Consider the following 21,245-nt stretch of genomic DNA (forward strand, 5'->3'; position numbering starts at 1 on the left):
CATCCAAACTTCACTCAATTCCCGCAGCCATCACGCCACTGACATGGTGTGCCTCGTTGCCAGGTTGCCAGCAGATTTCCATGGTCATGGTTTCTCTGTAACACAAATGACATCATTCTCTCCAGTTTAATAAGCAGACAGAATGCAGGCATTACTTCATGCTTTGAGTTTCTACGATCGATCACTTATAACCATACAACTACCTGTCCGACTTAGTACTATTTTAGAGGGACGAGTATGTTTATTTCACGTTATTGGCTTTCCGCTTTTCCTAGCTCGCTGTGCCCCGAGCACTGGTTGCTTCACCCAGTTAAATTTGCAACGCGTGAGTTTCTCGGGGCGCGGAAGTGTCTCTTATAAAACATCACCTCACTCTCGGTCATACTGTGATGCGGCATTGAGGTTGTACGTGGCGCACCCGTCCCTAGTGTAGCAACCCTGTCTGGCCGAAATGTTTTGTCGTAATGTCAAAAGTACAGTCCAACGGCTTACTCTATTAGTACTTCGGGCAGGCTCCCCTCTACTTCCTAGCCGTTTAAGACATTCGCAACTCGCGCACCTAACTTTTTCGGGTTGCAACACACATCCCCTCTTTCGGAAGATTCGTCCCGAATCTCCCAGGACCGAGCCTTCCAGCCCTGAGGTGTCCCACATGGGTCCTTCCTTATCCACTTCCAGCATAAGCTTACTCTCTAAGCTCATTCTCCAGGAGCTTACTACAATACTATCCTGAATGTAATTTTTACACCACCTAATACAGAACTTCTACTTCCATCAATCGTTTCCACGGTCATGGCCACTACACCCTCTTCTGGTAACTGGTGTCTCGGCTGATCTGTAGGTTGTGCTCTTCTGCGATTATTTCATAAAAAAATTATGAAAATACCTAGTAAAGACACTACATATTGGTAGATGGAAGTCATCTACGTAATCTTGTGTTGAAGATTTTCTTGAATGGTTTGGATATGATGTAACATCCGCTCCACTGAAATTTTACCCTGCTGTGAATCGATAAATCTGTGTAAGGAATTTGTAAGTTCAGGGTTGAGGGTGGCATGAAGGTGATCCAAAATCTGGAAGTGTAACACCCTTAATGGCTCTTCTGGCCAATACAGTGAATTCCTCGTTAGTGTAATGACAGTTATACAAGTGGGTGCACACCTAAGACGGAAACCCTTCCCAGACGAAAGCGATAGCACCTCACTCTTCATAGAAATCACCGCTTTCTGAAAATGACCAAGTGCATCATTTAATTTGGGAACTTCTCCTAATCTGTTATCGTGGACAACGTTTTCATTAATTTATCTCCCGCATTTAACCAAGTTCTCTTACTACAAACAACAGGTTGTGGACAATATATACTAGCTGTGATAAGTGTGCTCTTAATTTACTGTGATTATGAAACTCCTTCAGCACCTCCCTAAAAAACGTAACTTCCCTGTGCCTCTGTATATCAATCCGAAACAAAATCTAGCACTCTCCGAATTTCATTTCTCTGATGTGTTGATTTCAATGTCCACTGGTGTCTCATAAGGAAGGCATCCGACTGCCTAGGGAAATATATACCTCAAACAAACATTTGAACGACAGCTAAGCACTCTGCTCCACTCCCGATGATGTATGGCAAACCCAGGACAATTCCCATCATCCTGGATGTCATAACGAAGTCCCCAACTGTGGAAAGGAACCATCTATCACCCCCGTCATCCTTCCGAAACGAGTAACTAACGACAGATGGCAACAAGAAGAACAGAACAAATACCTGAAAATGACCCTACAGTAACAAAATATCACACGTGGCAACGACATGAAAACAATAAAGTCCCTGAAAACAACACTATGCAAAAAATACCCATAACGCAAATATCAACAATAAATCTGACACCAACATAATATTTCATAGAATGTAACAACAGTGACGTCAGACCATAGGTATGCCTTGTGCTTTAAGCTATCTAGACGATTAGGTTTCTCCTTTCCACCAGCTTCACCTAATCGTACCGGGTCGGTCAAAGCGTCCAAAGTACTCTTAAACTGTTTAACCAGACTGACGTGGAGGATAGACATTATACGTTTTGGTAGGAAACTGTACCTTTCCGTTAACAGATAAGGTCATACCCACGCCCTCGTACGGCTCGTGATATGTAGTCAAGAAATTGTGTTTCTCTATTGTATATATGGGCTGCCAGTGCGCCTATTTCGATGTTCCTGGCGTTCCAGAACCTTCTTGTATGGGTTTTGCTCGTTACTTCTCTTATTCATTGGTACGCTATTCACTAGTAATTTAGGAACCCAAAAAGTCAAATTGGGTTGGTATTTTCATCCAGTACCTCAAATAGTGACATGACTGTTCCCGTATGAACCTTTAAGATGTTCGCGCAAACTACAGATGGAAAACGGGTATTCCAGTCGTCGTGCCTGACACTGAAGTAAAAGCTTAGCAGTTTAGAAATGGTCTTAGGCTCACGCCCCATCCTGCTTTTAGTTTGTGGGTAGAAAGGGTTCGTTCGTAACTTGCGAATATACTACACACGCCACAGCAGCTTGTAAGTACCGAAACTGGAAACAAACTTCGTACCCTAGTCTATAACTAAGGTATCAGGCACTCCAATCTTCAGCGTCCAATTGTTAATAAATACTTGTGCTACAGTAACCGCTGCGAAGGGATTTTCTGTTGCAAAGCATCCACTCTCTGAGCACATGGTACACAGTATTTGACATATTTCTCCACGCAACTCTTCCTGTTCCCCACCAAAACCATTCCGGAATACGCTTATCTGTTGATCGTAGGCCGCCACGATCTGAAATAACATGCGCATGAGCCTTTTGTAGCACTTTCTTTTGGAATTGTGTACCGAATATCCCCACTCATGATAAAGTGCAGTAAGAGATCGCATTCTCTTGAAAATACGCCGTCCAGACGATACACGGTGACAACTCGCAAGTCCCTATGTACTCATGGACAAATTAGTATGCTGCATATACTTATGGGATTTTCGGTGCAAAGAAAGAACTTCAAGAATCACCGTGAGACATTTTACTTTAACGAAATGCTCAGACGAATACGCCGTGTCATTTGAATACGCCATGCCAGCGAGCCAAACTAGCCGCAGTGATGTACGCTGCACCCCTGCATCCAGTACTCCCCACAAAACTGTGTGGCATCACCGCTGTTCACTTGTTCGGCCCAGTAATCCGTACTAGGTCAGGCTTTTCCTATATGCTGGAGACAGTGGAACTAACGTGCTAGTTTGTTTCCTTTACAGAAAAGAGGACGGCAAATGGGAAACATGTGGGGAAGGCTTTCGTTAATAATTTTTAACGAAATGTAGGACCGGGGAAGTGGGTAGTTTCAGACGATGGGTCGCAGTTTCGCTCGAAAGAGTGGTCACAAATTCTGAGGAGTCGGAAAGTAAAGCCGCGACTCATTTCAGTGTACCAACCGAGCTGTAATCCGGTGTAACGCTTGATAAGGAAACTTGTAACACTTGCTGTCGTAGCAATCACAAAACCTGGAACACGCGCCTTAAATCGTTTCAGGACATACTCAACAAACTTCCACCCACATCGATCATGCTACCCCAGATCTCGGTACTGAAACACAAACCGAGTTGGTTACACTTCGCTCTCAGCTTCAGGCTCTGATGGCTTCGGTTACACATCTTGAGGCTGCAGCGGGTGGGCACCACGGTTATGGGCCGGCAGTGGGGATCCAACGGACGTCCAGCACGTCAGAGTACTCCTAGCTGTCCTCACTGGTGGCCAGCCCAGTTACTTCTGGCACTAAGCTTGACCCCTCACCTGTGGTTGAGTGGGAGGTCGCCCCAGGGCGAAGCAGGTGGCGAAAGACTTCCCAGGCGGCCTCCCCGGTTTGTCTGACAAACAGGTTCCAGGTTCTGTCTGTGGCTGACAATCTCGCTGAGCCGGATGCTGTCGCCTGTCCTGTTCCAGAGAAAACTACTTGGCCTGCAAAGTCTGGACAACCACAGGGGGTGGGATTATTGGTAGTTGAGAGCTCCAACGCTAGGCGCGTTATGGGGCCCCTTAGGGACTTCGCTGACAAGAAGGGTAAGAAAACCAATGTGCACTGCGTGTACATACCGGGTGCAATCATTCCAGTTGTGGAAATGGTCCTCCTGGATGCCATGAAGAACACAGGGTCCAGCAAACTACAGGTGGTTTGCTCACGTCGATACCAATGATTTGTATCACTTTGGAACATCAGAAATTCTCTCTGGTTTCGATAAACTAACAGAAGTGGTAAAGGCTGCCAGTCTTGCTTGTTAGATGAAAGCAGAGCTGACCATTTGTAGCATAGTGGACAGGACCGATTGCGGACCTCTGGTACAAAGCAGAGTGGAGGATCTGAATCAGAGGCTCAGACGGTTCTGCGACCGTGTAGGCTGCAATTCCTCGACTTGCGCCAAAGGGTGGTTGGGTTTCGGGTACCGCTGAACAGGTCAGCTGTCCACTATACGCAGGCGGCTACACGCGTAGCAGGGGCTGTGTGGCGTGGACTGGGCGGTTTTTTAGGTTAGTGGGTCTCGGGAAAACACAAGAAGGGCTTCAGTCACAAAAGAAGCCGGCTGAACACAGGAAGAACGTAGATAAAGAGACCATTGGTATAACAGTTGTAAATTGTCGTAGCTGCGTTGGGAAAGTACCAGAGCTCCAAGCGCTAATAGAAAGCACTGATGCTCAAATCTTTATAGACACTGAAAGCTGTCTAAAGCCAGACATAAGCGCAGCCAAAATTTTTGCGAAGGACCTAACGGTGTTTGAAAGGATAGTCTAAACACGGTTGGCGGTGGCGCGTTTGTTGCTGTCAGAAGTAGTTTAACTTGTTGCGAAATTGAAGTAGATATTTCCTCTGAGTTAGTATGAGCAGAGGTCATTGTTGGCAACCGGGATAAAATAATAATTGGATCCTTTTACCGACTTCCCAATTCAGATGATACAGTTGCTGAAAGGTTCAAAGAAAACATGAGTTTGACTTTAAAGACGTACCCGACTCATACGATAACAGTTGGTTCAAAAAAAATGGTTCAAATGGCTCTGAGCACTATGGGACTCAACTGCTGTAGTCATCAGTCCCCTAGAACTTAGAACTACTTAAACCTAACTAACCTAAGGACATCACACACATCCATGCCCGAGGCAGGATTCGAACCTGCGACCGTAGCAGTCGCACGGTTCCGGACTGCGCGCCTAGAACCGCGAGACCACCGCGGCCGGCAAACAGTTGCTGGTCACTTTAATTTACCCTCGGTATGTTGGTGGAAATACGTGTTTAATTCCGGAGGTACGCATTAAATATCATCCCAAATTGTGCTAGACGCATTCTCTGAAAATTATTTCGAGCAATTAGTTCATGAGCCCACGCGAATAGTAAACGGTTGTGAAAACACACTTTATATCTTAGCAACATATTATCCTGAGTTAATAACGAGCATTAAAACCGATTCAGGGATTAGTGAACACAGGGTTGTCGTAGCGAGATTGAATATTGTAATCCCCAAATCCCCGAAAAATAAGTAAAAATTATACCTATTCAAAAAAGCAGATAAAAATTCACTTGACGCCTTCCTGAGAGACACTCTCCACTCATTCAAAATTAATAATATAAGTGTAGACCAGATGTGACTTAAATTCAAAGAAATAGCATCGGCAGCAACTGAGAGATTTAGACCAAATAAATTAACAAACGACGGAGCTGATCCTTCTTGGTACACAAAATGGATTATAACACTGTTGCAGAAACAACGAGACAAACATGCCAAATTTAAACAGACGCAAAATCTCGAAGATTGGCGATCTTTTACAGAAGCTCGAAATTTAGCGCAGACTTCAATGCGAGATGCCTTTAACAGTTTCCACAAAGAAACGTTGTCTCGAAACCTGGCAGAAATCCAAAGAGATTCTCGTCGTATATTAAGTATGTTAGCGGCAAGAAACAAGGTATCTCTGCGCGATAGCAATGGAGATACTATCGAAGAGTGTGCTGCCAAAGCAGAGTTACTAAACACAGTCTTCCGAAACGCCTTCACAAAAGTAGACGAAGTAAATGTTCCAGAATTTGAATCGGGAACAGCTCCCAACATAAGTAACGTAGAAGTAAATATCCTCGGAGTTTCGATGAAACTTAAATCACTTAATAAAAGCAAGTTTTCTGGTCCAGACTGTATACCAATTAGGTTCCCCAGACCAATATTCACGAAAGGTAGTAGGAGTAATCCGCTAAATTACAGGCCCATATCGCTATCGTCGATATGTAGCAGGATTTTAGACCATATATTTTGTTCGAACATTATGAATTACGTCGAAAAAAACTGTCTATTGACACACAGTCAGCATGGGTTTGGAAAACATCGTTCCTGTGAAACACAACTAGCTCTTTATTCACATGAAGTTATGAGTGCTATTTACAAGGGATTTCAGATCGATTCCGTATTTGTGGATTTACGGAAGGCTTTTGACACTGTACCACACAGCGACTCGTATTGAAATTGCGTGCTTATGGAATATCGTCTCAGTTATGTGACTGGATTTGTGATTTCCTGTCAGAGAGGTCACAGTTCGTCGTAACTGACGGAAAGACATCGAGTAAAACAGAAGTAATTTCTGGCGTTCCCCAAGGTAGTACTGATGGAGCACATCGAGAAAGTTCAAAGAAAGACAGCACGTTTTGTATTATGGCGAAATATGGGAGAGAGTGTCACAAAAATGATACAGGATCTGGGCTGGAAATCGTTAAAAGAAAGGCGTGTTTCGTTGCGACGAAATCTTCTCATGAAATTTTTATCACCTACTTTCTCCTCCGAATGCGAAAATATTTTGTTTCACCGACCTACATAGGGAAGAACGATCACGACGATAAAATAAGGAAAATCAGAGCTCGTACGTGAAGATATAGGTGTTCATTCTTTCCGCGCGCTATACGAGATAGGAATTGTGAAAGTGGTTCGATGAACCTTTCGCCAGGCACTTAAATGTGATTTTCAGAGTATTCATTTAGATGTAGATGTAGATATAATATATCATTTTACTCTTGGTCACATCGTGTTGAGCATTTCACGGTTCTACGTGCCTCCCCTGAGTCTAGTGTGTCAAGCCTTTTTGGCCAGAAAGTTTTAACGTAATGTCATAATTGTAATCCAAAAGCTTACTCGATTAGCACATCGGCCGGGCTGGCCTCTACAGACTGGCAGCTTGTGAAAATAAAACCTTTAAAATATTCACAATCGGGGTACCGACCTTTTTTCCGGCTGCTGCACACCTCCCTTCTTTCGAAAGATCTCGCGAATCTTCCAAGACGAATCTTTAATTAAAATTACACTTAACCAAACGAATTCTGTGCAGTGATGATGGCAACACCCAGCTGCAGCAATGAGATGTTCCATATGAATTTCTCCTTTATACACTTACCCTCAAAGTGCGGTTTCCAGGAGCTAACTAGAATACAGTCCTAAATCTAATGTTTATGTTAACTAGTACAGAGATTCTACTTCTGTCAGTTGTTCCATAGCCTATACCGGTTAAACAGTCGTCTGGAGACTGGTGTGCCGGTTGTTCTGTAAACTCTGTCCGCTTCTGCCTTTATTACAGAAATAAAATAATCAAATACCTAGTAGAAGCAGGCACAATTGGTACATCAAATAACTTTCGATATAACCTTGTGCTGACGATTTTGTACATCTGCTCCATTAAAATTTTCCCCTTCTGTGATTCCATAAATTTGTGTAACGAACGCGTAAGTTCAGGGTTGAGGGTGGCATTAAGGTGAGCTAAAATCTCGAAGGGTAATGCCCTTAATGGGCCCTTCCGGCCAGTACAGTTATTCCGCGTCAGTGTCATGACAGTCATACAAGTGAGTGTAAGCGGAAGAGGGAGATCCGTCCCGAATTGAGTACCATTCCACGCCACTCGTCATAGAAATCGCCGCTTTCTGAATATGACTGGGTGAATAATTTAATTTCGGCCCGTATGCTACCTCAAACAGTGACATGACCGTTCCCCTGTGGCCCTTAGAGTTACACGTGCAAACTATGTATAGAAAATAGATATCCCAGTCGTCATTAAAGCTTAGCATTTTGCAAATGGTCATACGGTGGCGCTCCATTCTCGTTTTGGTTTGCGGGTGGAACGGGCTCTTTCGTAACTTCCGAATACGCAACACATGGCACATTTGCTCCGTAGGTTCCAAAACTAAGCTCTTACCCTGGTCCGCAATTAAGTTATCGGGGACTCCAATCACCAAAATCCAATTGTTAACTAATACTAGTGCCACAGTACTTGCCTGTTGATCTGAAATTGGTATCATTACTAGATACCGCAAAAAACGTCGATGACCGTAAGCACATACGTACAGGTGTTCTGTGGATAGCAAATGTCGAACTCAAGCATTTAAAATGGCTTCAACGCCTCTGTTAATCTCAGCGAATGGATTCTCTAGTCCTAAGTATCCTCTCCCTGATCGCATGGTACACATTATTTGACATATTCCTCCAAGTCACGCTGCATGTTCCTCCACCATAACCACTCCGTTGCTCGTCGGCCATCAGCAACTGACAACAGCTGGTCATGAGCCTGTTGTAGTGCTTCATTTTGAAGAACTGTCGTGACCACGATACGTGGTCCCCATTTCGGGACTCTGTACAACAAATCTTCAAGTACCATAAAGTGCGGCTGTGACTTAAAGGTCTGACAGTCTTTATCGTCTGCCTGTGCTCCCTGCTGTTCCAATAAACTCTTGTCCAGTACACTAAACATTGTACATTTTGGGATTCCTAAAACAACTTGGTTCAGACACTATTGCAATAAGAAACATTGCAAATCTCAGGGAGAGGCAAATCAGTAACTTTCTGTATACCCCATACTTCAGTAACGTAATATGGGATAATGTTCTGGGGCAATTCATCTTTAAAAAAGAATCTCTTCATCGCTAAGAAACGTGCTGTACGAATACTATGTGGTGCTAACCCATTATCATCTTGCAGTCATCTGCTTAAGGAATTGAGCATTCTGAGCATTCCGACAGACAATAAAGTAAAATTCGAAAACAATCTGTAAAAGTTTCTTGTTGACACTTCTATTCTGTAAAAGAATTTCTATTTTAATTGGTAAAAGTTGGTGGACAGGAAGTACTAGCTCATATCTGTAAATTTTCAAGCTATAAATGATTACCATGTAGCCATCTTTACAAATTAATTTGCGATGAGTATTTGAAATGACTCACTACACATCATTAATATTTGTTGTAGAAAATGATCCATGTAACATGAATCTAGCTTACTAATTAATGTGTTCAAAGGTTCAGTTGTATTCACCAAATCCCTTATGAATTTACTATAGTGGTTGCTCCAAGCGACGAACGACTGCATCTGCTTGTCAGATGACCTGACTTAACCTACTAAAAGCATCCTCCAATCGTCTCACACGTTCTGGTATAATCGCTGAATACACTATTCAGTTATTCAAATAGATCATGTATGGACCTTAGGCTTTAACCCTCTTAAAACTCTGTCCAATAAGCGGTGAAATGTAGCAGGGGCGTTTTCCAAACTGAATGACATCCGCTTATATTGATAATATCGGCGTGATGCGGTAAACGCTTTCTTTGGCCTATGCTCATTTGCTACTTCCAACTGATGATAAATTTGGAGATCCACTGCACTAAAGTAACGACACTCAACACTTACCCAAAATTTCCGTAATATTAGCGATTGGATAAGCATCTACTATCTCAGAAAACCTGTATTCCTTGGTTCCATTCAATGATTTCTTAGGGATGTTTACGACATGTGTACTTCAGGGACTGTTACTTCATTCTTGATACCATCTCGTAGTTGCTGTTCCAAGAACGCCTCTATTAACACTAGGACCGCCGAGTGGTCAATTTGACCACTTTTTATATTTTAACATGTTATTATTCGGTCAATTTCTAATCTATACTGTTGTGAGTTAATGACTTTTCCTAAATGTTTATGTAGATCATATAAGTAGTCCAATATTTATTTTATCTTCATTAGTTTTCTTTGAATGACCACTTATACTTAAAACTGCCGAGTGGTCACTTTGACCACATTACATGTATATTTGAAAACAGAGTATTTAAAGATTGTTGTGCGTCACTCCCCGGATTTATTCTTAGCACTCGTCAACAATGTATTAAATATGTTGGTAACTGAAGTTTATTCGCATTGTTTGAATTTAAAAGCTCTACATTGCAATATGTCATTTATTGTTTGCTGTTGGGTTTCGCATAAACAAGACTGATTATTTGAGTACTGGTCTCAGAGTAGTAGACATGGCTCAGATGTCACAGCGATACAAACCACGGCCACGGCCACTTTCAGATGAAGGAATTGTCACACTTTTGTATGAATCGGATGCTGAAAATGATCCTGAAGTTGAGGACCTTCTGGAAGATTCTACAGATGAAGTTTATAACCTGTCGCTGATGTGGAGAGTGACAGCTCCGAGAATGAAGATGAAGGTAATTTACATTCACTTATTATTATTATTATTATTATTGTTATTATTTTTATTTTTAAAAATGGTTCAAATGGCTCTGAGCACTATGGGACTTAACAGCTATGGTCATCAGTCACCTAGAACTTAGAACTACTTAAACCTAACTAACCTAAGGACAGCACACAACACCCAGCCATCACGAGGCAGAGAAAATCCCTGATCCCGCCGGGAATCGAACCCGGGAACCCGGGCGTGGGAAGCGAGAACGCTACCGCACGACCACGAGATGCGGGCTTTTTATTTTTACTAATTGAATAATGATCACTATTATAATAAAGCTGACACTTCTATTGCTACTTCTGTTGCTGATATTTTATTGTGTGATATGTTATCTTTACAATGACTTGTAGCTTTCTAATTGTCTCTTTCCTCACGCAGTTGCTGAACCAGGGGCAAGCAGTAATATAAACAATGCTAGAGAAGGACCTACCTTGGGTAAAAAAAGAACTGCACCTCCTGTAAGTGGACCAATACTGAATCGACGTAGAAGAGGAGAACGAAGTGAGGGTTCACTTCCAGAACCTGGCTCAAAACTCCTGCGGAAGGAAGGGATCACGGAGTGGACTGTAGCAGACTTCGGTCTTACTACTCCAGGTAGGATAGGTCAACAGAATATATTGAAAGAAACACGGGGACCTACTCTACACGCCAAGCGGCACGTCTCAAATGATAATGTTTCGAGTGCCTGGTGCCTTTTGGTTGATCAATCAATGTTGAAACACATAAAGAACTGCACAGAAGCAAAGGCAAAACGGCTTCTTGGACATGATTCCTGGAGTTTGCATTTAGAAGAATTAGATGCATTTGTTGCTTTATTATATGTTCATGGTACACTGGGTGCCAGATGTATTGAAGTAGATGAGTTGTGGTCAAAAAAGTGGGGAGCCCCATTTTTCACTATCACAATGAGCAGAAACAGGTTTCGAGAATTTTGAAATATCTGCGTTTTGATGGAAAAATACACGGTCGGAACATTTGAAAAGTGACAAATTTGCACTTATATCAACTACTTGGAACCATTTTATAGAAAACTGTCAGTTTAATTACATACCTGGATCAAATGTCACTGTGGACCAACAACTTTTCCCCAGCAGAACCTGGTGTCCGTATTTGTAATATATGCCGAATAAGCGTGATAAATTCGGAATCAAATTCTGGCTTCTAGTGGATGTAGAAACAAAATACCTTTGTAACGGGTTCCCTTATCTAGGAAAGAACGAACAGAGGGCACCTAATGGGAAACATCCAGAACAAGTAGTAATGAAGTTGATAGCTCCATATCGCAATAAGGGGCGAAATATGACTACTGATAATTTTTTCACTAGGATCACGCTTGGGGAGAGACTGGAAAAAGAGAAAACTAATCTTGTCGGTACTATCAACCGTGCAAGAAAATAAATTCCGAACACTATAAAAAAAAAGGAAAACTCCTCTTTATACGTCTGTTCTCTTGAAAAGGGAAGGTGGTACTCCGACTGTTCACCAAGGGAAAAAGAACAGAAATGTACTTCTGCATAGCACCGTCCACACAGATGTTGAAATACAAAATAATTCGAAACACCTTCCCGAAACAGTGAGCTTCTACAATAGCACAAAATTTGCTGTAGATGTCTTGCACCAGATGACGATGAAATATTCTGTCTGCTCTGGTACTCGTCGATGGCCTGTACAAGTATTTCACAATATCCTTGATTTAGCAGCCATCAACGCATGGATCATTATCAAGCTAGTGACAGGGATCAAAATAAGTAGGAGGAATTTCATCCTAAATCTAGTAGAAGAATTACGTAGAGCCTATATGGAAACCAGAAATCAGGAAAGGATGCCAAGAGATGGAAAAGAAAAGCACCATGTTGATGAAGAAAGAGAAGAAGCGGAAATCCTTCGAAAGTAAGAAAACTGTGCCAAACGTGGAAATACAGAAACAAGACAAATGAAGTGTGCAGTAAATGCAAGAGATATGTTTGTGGGCCGTGTACATATAATGTAATAAAGACAGTAGTTTGTAATGCTTGTAAGTAGCATTAGGTACTATACATGGCCATATTTTATGATTGGTCTTTCTCCTAACATATTCAGGGGTACTTAGTTTCTCCAGTAAGATTAATTTCTATAAATTTTAAAACACCTACAATACAATTAATATGGTTGCAGATAAATATTGTAAACTATGTTCTTTAATATTAGTAATATTATGTTCCCATTGTTGTTGTAAAATACAATGATACTGTTATTAAACGTGATTAAAGTGATACATTGTTATCAAGGTCATTAATATTTACATTAAAAAGCGCAGCATGTACTTACTAAGAATGTGGTCACTTTGACCACATCGGCGGTTCTAAGTATACTACTAGTTCCGGTGCTTCTAATGTTAATGTCTGTAAATGTCTCGCTGTACGAACTATTTGATGTAAATTGGTGTACTACTCCAAATGTATACAGTTCTGAGTTACTAGAGTCGCTGGCAACACCTAACCTCTGCAAAACAAGTCGATAAATTTCAATAATACTTTTTCCACGCTTGTACGATCACTGTCCTACAAGTGACACAGCTTCTTGCGAGTGCCTGCTTATGACTGCTGTGCAAACCCAACCTATCGATGTGTTCTTCTTCTAGTATTGTCATTATACCTTTTGGCTGATTAACTCCACCTCTCCCAAAATTATGTACGCTAACTGAAACCCTTATACTATCCATTAACATTACTCAGTGCGCCACGCTTCTGCAAACAAAACAATGTGAAGCATCCAACTCTTCATTACTCGAGAGGAACCCAACCACATACAAGATCACACAAGACAACTCAGTACCCACTGAAACCCACACAGTTTTTCCGATACCTGCCGGTATTTTATCCTGATGATCAATCTTTAACGAAATCGACTGGCATCACCTTCACGATACGTGAGGCTTGCGACGTCGCTTCGTTTGCAGTTGTATTACCAAAGTGAAACAAAGTTTCACTGGGCGCAAGCGAACATTGCCAAAGGTCAATCGTCGCACAATATTTGACTAGAAAATCTAGTCCTAGAATCACTGAATATCCTTCAACCACATATGGCAAAACTTTCATAAGCTCTGTAAACTTAGTTTCCGCAATGGTAAACTCACGAACACAACGACTCATCACTTCCATGTCAAACCCATGTACTAAGACGTGGGAATTAGGGAAAGCAGGGAAAGGTGTGGACAGGGCCTAATCAGTTATCTTTGGTTGCACAGAAAACACATACACTTTATTTTTTAAAAAACAAGACTCTTAACAATAATTTTAAGGGTTTTACTACACTGGCGGCTGAAAGTCTTGCCAGAAGAATCGCAAGTTATTGTCGGCTGAAGGCCACAAGCAATGTTACACACAATCAACGGCTGAAGGCCTGATTAAGAAGGTTCAGAATTATTCGTCGGCTGAAAGCGAGAAGCAATTTCGAAAATACACCACGGCTGAAGGCCTGAATCACAAGTGAGGAAGGCTGTTACACATTAACATATACTAACATATTTTCTTCTTAACAATCAAACGGTAACAAGCTATAGTAAAGGCCGAAGGCCTTATTAAGAAAAAACAGAAAATTCTTGGTCGACTGAAACCCACAAACAATGTTATACACAATCAGACGCTGAAGGCCTTATTAAGGAGGTAGAAAATTATTTGAGGCCTGAAGGCCACAAGCAATGATACAAACAATTAAAGGCTAAAGGCCTGATTAAGAAAGGATTCAAAACTATTGGGGGCAGAAGGCTAGAATCATTTTTCAGAATACTCCATGGCTGATGGCCTGAATTAGAAGTAAGGAAGGCAGTTGCATCTTAAAATACTAAACTTTTCTGAAACAATCTTAACGAACTAAACAGACTATAGTGTCGGCTGCAGGTCTTATTAAGAGAAAATTAAAAATAATTTGTCGTCTGAAGGCCACAAGCAGTGTTACAAACAATTAACGGCTTAAGGCCGGAATTACAAGTGGGGAAGGGAATAACATGTTAAAACATTAGGGTAAATTTTAAACAATTATGACAACTTGTCCAAATAAGACGGAGTGACCCACAGACAGTGCTCCCTGGATCTATCCGAGCAAGGTGACTACAGCTGTGTAAGCAGTGATACAGACAGCCAAGAGTTGTACTCACGTAACAGGATGGCAACTCACACTATGGGTAGCTTAAGCACCAACCGACCGACTAACCAATCCGCTAACGTCCGATCACTGGTACAACGATGGAATATTTTTAAACAATGGCGAAGAGATGGACAGCACCACCCCGTCTTCAGAAACACACCCAAGGCCGATGGAAATACTGGAACCAAGGTATACCTCCCAAAAACATATTCACAGTACAAATCAAGAGGCTGTCGAACGACATGCATTGTCGGACAGCATCAAGACGATAAGGAATGGTACACTGCCAGAAAAGTACGCTAACCTCCAGGGCAGGTATCTAGGGCGTTAGCGGCCACAAGGCAGAAATTACCGCTGGTTGCACATCACTAATAAGAATAATACTAAATACAAACTAACATCAAGGAGTGGAAGGCGGCTAATAGCTTCCGCCAACCTGACAGACTCCACTTCTTACGGTTGGTCTCACCGACCCTGGGAGCAGCAACACGCAAACAACGGCGAGATCTCAAACGATGGAGGTTTCAGTACTGGACACAGGTCACTCAACTTCAAACGTCCTGGGTTCGGTCGTCAGCTACAGCCCCTCTGTCTGACATTGCCTGCACGCCACCATCGGTCCCGGCCTGCCATCGCGCTGCGGACCTCCTCGCTGCTCCGTTCGAAGCCGAAGTGATGTCCGTTCGCCACCCTTACCAAATCCAGTATGCAGACAGCATTAAAATAACTGCTCATTCAAAACCAGAAGATACACTCGGCTCCTGGAGAACAATTCCACCAGCATCTCACAATACTAAAACCAGTCACTGTAAAACTTCACGAATTATAAGTCGGCACAAACACAGAGAAGCCAGAAGCGGTCGGAAGACCAAATGGACGTCGCCCGCTGCGACGACCGACAGAACAACCAACCAACTGTCGTCTCCACTCAACTCAGGCATGTGAAAGATACCAGTATAAATTGTGGACTGACAACTTATTGCCATGACGCCACTTCGGCGGGTGAACACACACACAAGAGAAAGTGGCACTGCTCGAATATCACGGTCCATTCAACTATAACTCGCTGAATCCGGTCCTTGACGTGGTCGTGCACTGTCGCGACCACATCCTTCCGTCTGACAGTGCATGTGCGTCGCCAGCGGTTGGGCGAGTACTGGCTGTCCGGACCTCACTACTGCTCCGTCCCAACTAACTAGCTCGACACACGACCCCCCGGAAATACTAGAGGGTGCTCCAAAGACGGTACCACAGTACGCGCTATCGATAAGCGCTGCTGCTGCCACTCACGGACAGACAAGGCGAGCAAACCTAGTGGCGCCAGTGAACACACTAAGAAAACAAGACGCCAGTATCGCTATTAGAAGATGTCAATCAATGAACGGCATCGACGTGAGCCGCACACTGCTCATGGACCTTATATCGTGGTGGCCCTGTCACCTCCTGCTTACCTGGTCCAGACTGATAACGGACACATGTGCCCACGTGTCTATCAGAAACTTCTGTTACACATCGCCCACTAAGCGCACTGAGAAACTTTCCGTCTGCACACTAACTTCTCCAGTGTTAAGACGTGTCTGGACTACTTTCTGATAGTCGAACCATTGCGTTACAGTTTAACACCTGCTGCTCCCAAAGGTGCTTCCTGTTCTTCTCTTCCGATATTCAGATGCTTGGTAGCCCACTTCCCCACAAGAGTAACATTCTGGATGTTTACACCGTTTCTGCATATGGCCCTTGCGTCCATGCCCACAGCATCTGACCTCAGAAGCGAATAAATGGTGATCTCCCTGTTGCTTCAGCAAAATATATTTCCTCCAATTGCGCCTTAAATCTAAGAGAGGCCGCCTCCTGCAGTAACACTTTGTTCGCCTCCGCATTGTGGATAGGCACTTAGATCTCAGCATCGACTTTGCCAGTCCTGTCAGAAAGCGCCTCTATTGACTCACTGCGGTTCAGAGTCAGACTACTGAGTTCTCGCAAAAAGGTTTGTATGGTATGTTGCTTTTGGTAAGGCTGAAGTACTCCAGCAGCCAACTTCTGAAACGACTGTTCTTTACTTGGGGTCTTGAAATGTTGGTCTTTGAATAATTAATAAAATGTGCCCCAAACGTTTAATTCCGGCTGAATTTAAGGAGACTAAAATCATTCATGCGCAAAAAGAATTATAGAAACAAAGGTTTAAATAATTTTTCTCCTATTTCACTGATTATGCATTAATATCTAGAATCGTAAACACGAGAATGCCTTACATATAAAATTATTAGTAAACGTCAGAACTGAGCGCAAGACAGATCCATTTTTAAGAATCTAGCAGAATACAGAGTTATCATTGCAATAATTTCTGTAACAAACATAAAGTGTGCATAATTTTTTTTAGGATTTTATAAAGCCTTCGATGTAGTAAATCATGAATATCTTCTAGAGACGTTGAAGAAAATAGTATTCAAATATAGGGTCATACAGTTGATAAAGAACATAGCAACTGGAATAAATGTAAAAATAGCTGTGAATTACCAACAATCCAGGCCGATACAAATAAAACGAGTTGTTCTTCAAGGAAGTCCTCTGTCCATGTCGCTTTTGGCCATTTCACTGGAATGTTTCCTACAAAATGTCCATGCGAGATTAAAAGGCTTAACATTATCAGGAAATAAAAATCTACGAGATCCTATGCTGACGATATGGGGGTCATTATAAGGGATAACGAAGAGGCAACGACGCCAGCAACAGTGACTGATACATACTGTAGAGTATCTGGAGCCAATGCAAACAAAAGAAAAAGTAAGATGCTAAATCTCGAAGGATTGATAATATCAAAATCGAGCGGGCAAAATTTGTCCGACAAAATAAAACACTTGGGACCACCCTGACAGCATGCCCCATGACAATGACGGCTTTAAATTGAAAAGTTGCAGCAGATAAAGTGCACGGAGCCATTAAAGAGAATTTAACTCCATATATGATCCAAGGTCAAACAACAATGCATATCAATTCATGCATCCTTGATAAAGCTTATTATATTGCCCAGTTATTTACGATACCGATAACGACAGCGAGGAGAATAATGTCCAAAATCACAAACACTTTGTGGAAAGGTGAATTGTTCAGAGTATCTGCTAAAGTGGGTACTTTAGAGCCTAAAAGTGGTGGACTAGGATTAACTTATATAACACTTTTTTTGAAAAGGCAAGTTAATATAATAATGTAATATAATAATGTAATAAGAGAATCGCGAGAAAGCATAACCAGCCAACTTTTCGAGATCATAAACCTCGAAGCCTGCCTCCGCCGACTGACCTGCAGAATGTCAACGGTCATTTGCAGCATGTGCGGGTTTTCTATGTTGAGTTCATTGATGTAAGTGCAGAAATCAGACAGTCATGACACTTAGCATGAAGAGCCATAATGCAGTAAGGAAAAAAAGCGAAGGAAGGAACAAAATAGAACGACAGTTTCCAAACAATGATTGGACTGAGATTTGGAAAAACATTAGTTCTAATGTGCTCACGTCTAATATAAAAACTTCATGGTGCAAGACAGTTAACAATGTAATTAGCACCAATGAAAGACTGTACGCATTCGGACCCTGTGAAACAAATTTAGATCAACAATTCCATCTAGTTGACTCAATAATCCGTAGATATTTTGCAGTGAACACATAGTGCGTAGTGGGTCGATCACTCTCTTGTAAAAATAATTCAAAATCCAAGATCGCTTAAATACTGTTTACTGCATAACCGGTTTCAACACACGGAAGGTGCCGTCATCGAATCTGTGAAGATATAACATGTCAGGTATGAGGGAGGGCTTAAATGAGTTGCACTATATACATTACTATTAGTACAGTACCACATACCTGATTGTAGCTTAACATTTATAAACCATCTGAAGGAAAGGCATTATCCGTTTTAGCGTTTCACAAAACTCCATATGACGCTAATATGGATAATACATTTGCTTCAGATGTTTTTACTCTGTAATTGACGTATTTTATAGTTTGTGTAGTATACATAGCATTTACAGTATGTACAGTTAGTGTATGCTAATGTGTTCTTTGCAAGAGTATTTGATTAGCAGTAATAGTAAAGTTTTAGTAGTAATGAGTGGTTACACCATAGGACTGTGTGAGCACTGCTTGGATGGCGCTATCTAGAGGCTGGTTGTGAATCACTAGAATCGCAGCAGGTAAACCGGCGCGGAATAAGGCAGTGTTATGCCGACCGTTGTTAGTCGAGCAGCGGTCATGTACCAAATAGTTTCATCTTGTGACTTCGGTTTTCCATAACTGATGGAAAAGAATGACATTGAAAGCAGTTTTTTATTTTCTTGTGACAATCATTTTATATCACCTAGAATGCCTTAGGTATCGTTATAACCAAATGGTTTATAAACGTTAAGGTGTACTAATAGTAATGTATATAGTGTAACTCATGTAAGCCCTCCCTCAAACCTGATCTCGACAGATCCGATGATGGCGCCTTCAGTGTGTTGAAATCGGTAATCCAGTAAACAGTATTTAAGCGATCTTGGCTTTTGAATTATTTTTAAATTCGTAGATACATTTGCAGAGATCACATGAATAGTTGGAAGTGGATCCAAGAGCAAATAGCTCTGATTAAAAGGACATACCCTTAGAGTATATTGCTCTCATTGATACACCGGCCTGAAGCACGCTTTTTCCCAGAGGCAAAAAATAATACTGTGTACTGGTTGATGGGAAATTTTGTTAATTACGTCATTAAAAAACTAACACCCGACAGCACCATAAAGTTCAAGGCGCACATGCTGTGTGAATACCACAACATTATAAGGTATTCGAATCACAAGACTAAGTTCAGTAATATGTTAAATATTATATTTGATAGAATGGGCATTGGTTGATATAAAAAAGAAGACTATGTTGATAGTGATGTATTGTAGTTACGTTAAGGATATTATTTAAATTTTTAGTGTAAACTTTTGGTTTGTATTTTTTCTACTTCAGAAAGTAGTTTTTGATTTTGTAAGATAATGTACATACCTTATGTGACAGTCAGATTGTTTGTCTCATAGTGTAAAAACACAGAACAATATAGCTGCATTAATGGTTTGTAGTATTAATGTAAAAATTGACAGTTTTTATGGAAATGTCTTTATCGATTGGTTAAAACCATAATATTGTATCTAATATAATGCAATATTCAATTGCTGGCTAATTGCCCTGTTCATTTTTGCACTGTCATGTGTAAGTCAGTTTTCCAGTTAAAGATCTATAATGTAGGTCAGATCACTTCAGAAAATTACCATTCCATTCATGTGCAGAAGGTGTAGTTTGGAAGGCTAGTCACTTTTAGAACGTCTCTTCTCCGCCATTCTCAGTATTCCAGATATTGTATAATACGATTATTATTTTCTTTATGTGCGATGGACATAAATGTTCCATATTCTGTGTAATTTGTAGTGACTTCCATATAATCGTGTGAAGCTCTCATAGCTAGTCTGACTGAGCTGAGATGGTTAAAGATGAGTTTCTTCCCTTGACCTGTCTCTCACGGAGACGATTTCCTCTTGTACATTAATATTTTAAAAGTATCCCAAGAAACTTGTTGAAATCCTTAATAAAATGCTATTTATGCTTGTGTAAAGATTGGAGCACATGTAATTCAAAGTGCAGATTTTTATTTATTCACGTGTGAAGGAGTCTGAATGACTTTAAAAACTTTTCTTGGTATGCAAATTAATTCTTTCTGGTAATTTAATCAGTAACACAAACTTCTGTTTATTTCTTTAACATCAGCATAACTGCAATGATCAAACTGTTTTTGTTTAAATCATTTCCTGTATAAATGTTAGCACGGTTAGTGCATGTAGTTAGTATGTATTTGGAATGTGTAACACTGTTCCTTAAACAAATGTTTTATAAAAATAAGTAGCTAGCGGTGCTGCCTCTGGATCACGTGGTCTCGAGTTCGATTCCCGGTCTGGTTGGGGATTTTATCTTCCCAGGGACTGGGTGTTGGTGTGTTGTCCCTATCATTTCATCATCATTTTTGAACGTGTCTGAAATTAGACTGTATAATGATTGTGACACTGGACGGGCTCTGATGACCGCGCAGTTGAGCGTCCACAAACGCGAGACGGGGCAACGACTAAGTGTGACAGTACCTATTCGCAGTTAACTCTTTATCTTATTTTTGTAGATTTCAGCTCCAGTCAAAATTAACGTCTTGCTTTCATCGTTAATTGCTCGTTGAATGGTATATGGAATTTTTCTTGCTAATTTCGGAACATTATGAACAGTTCCACTTATCCACCCATGCAAGCTATTGTCCTGCTCCCCCTTTTCGAACACATGGCGCGTGATATATCATCTCAGTTCAGCCTGATTTAGTAAGTTTTTGATCTCACAAGAATAGCATAACTGAACAGCTTCCTGAAACTTTTCTAATTTCGATTTCAGTTCATTATCTAGTTCCCACTTGTCTTCGTTGTCTCAGCGTGTGTTAAGAACTGATCTCAAAGCCTTACCTTCGCAGATCGTGTCTCACGGTAATATATCCTGTCCAATTTCTTTAGCTATTCTGAATTTCACCACTCATATCATG

This window comes from Schistocerca nitens, chromosome 7 (genome assembly GCF_023898315.1).
Source record: "Schistocerca nitens isolate TAMUIC-IGC-003100 chromosome 7, iqSchNite1.1, whole genome shotgun sequence".
In the NCBI taxonomy this organism is placed as follows: Eukaryota; Metazoa; Arthropoda; class Insecta; order Orthoptera; family Acrididae; genus Schistocerca; species Schistocerca nitens.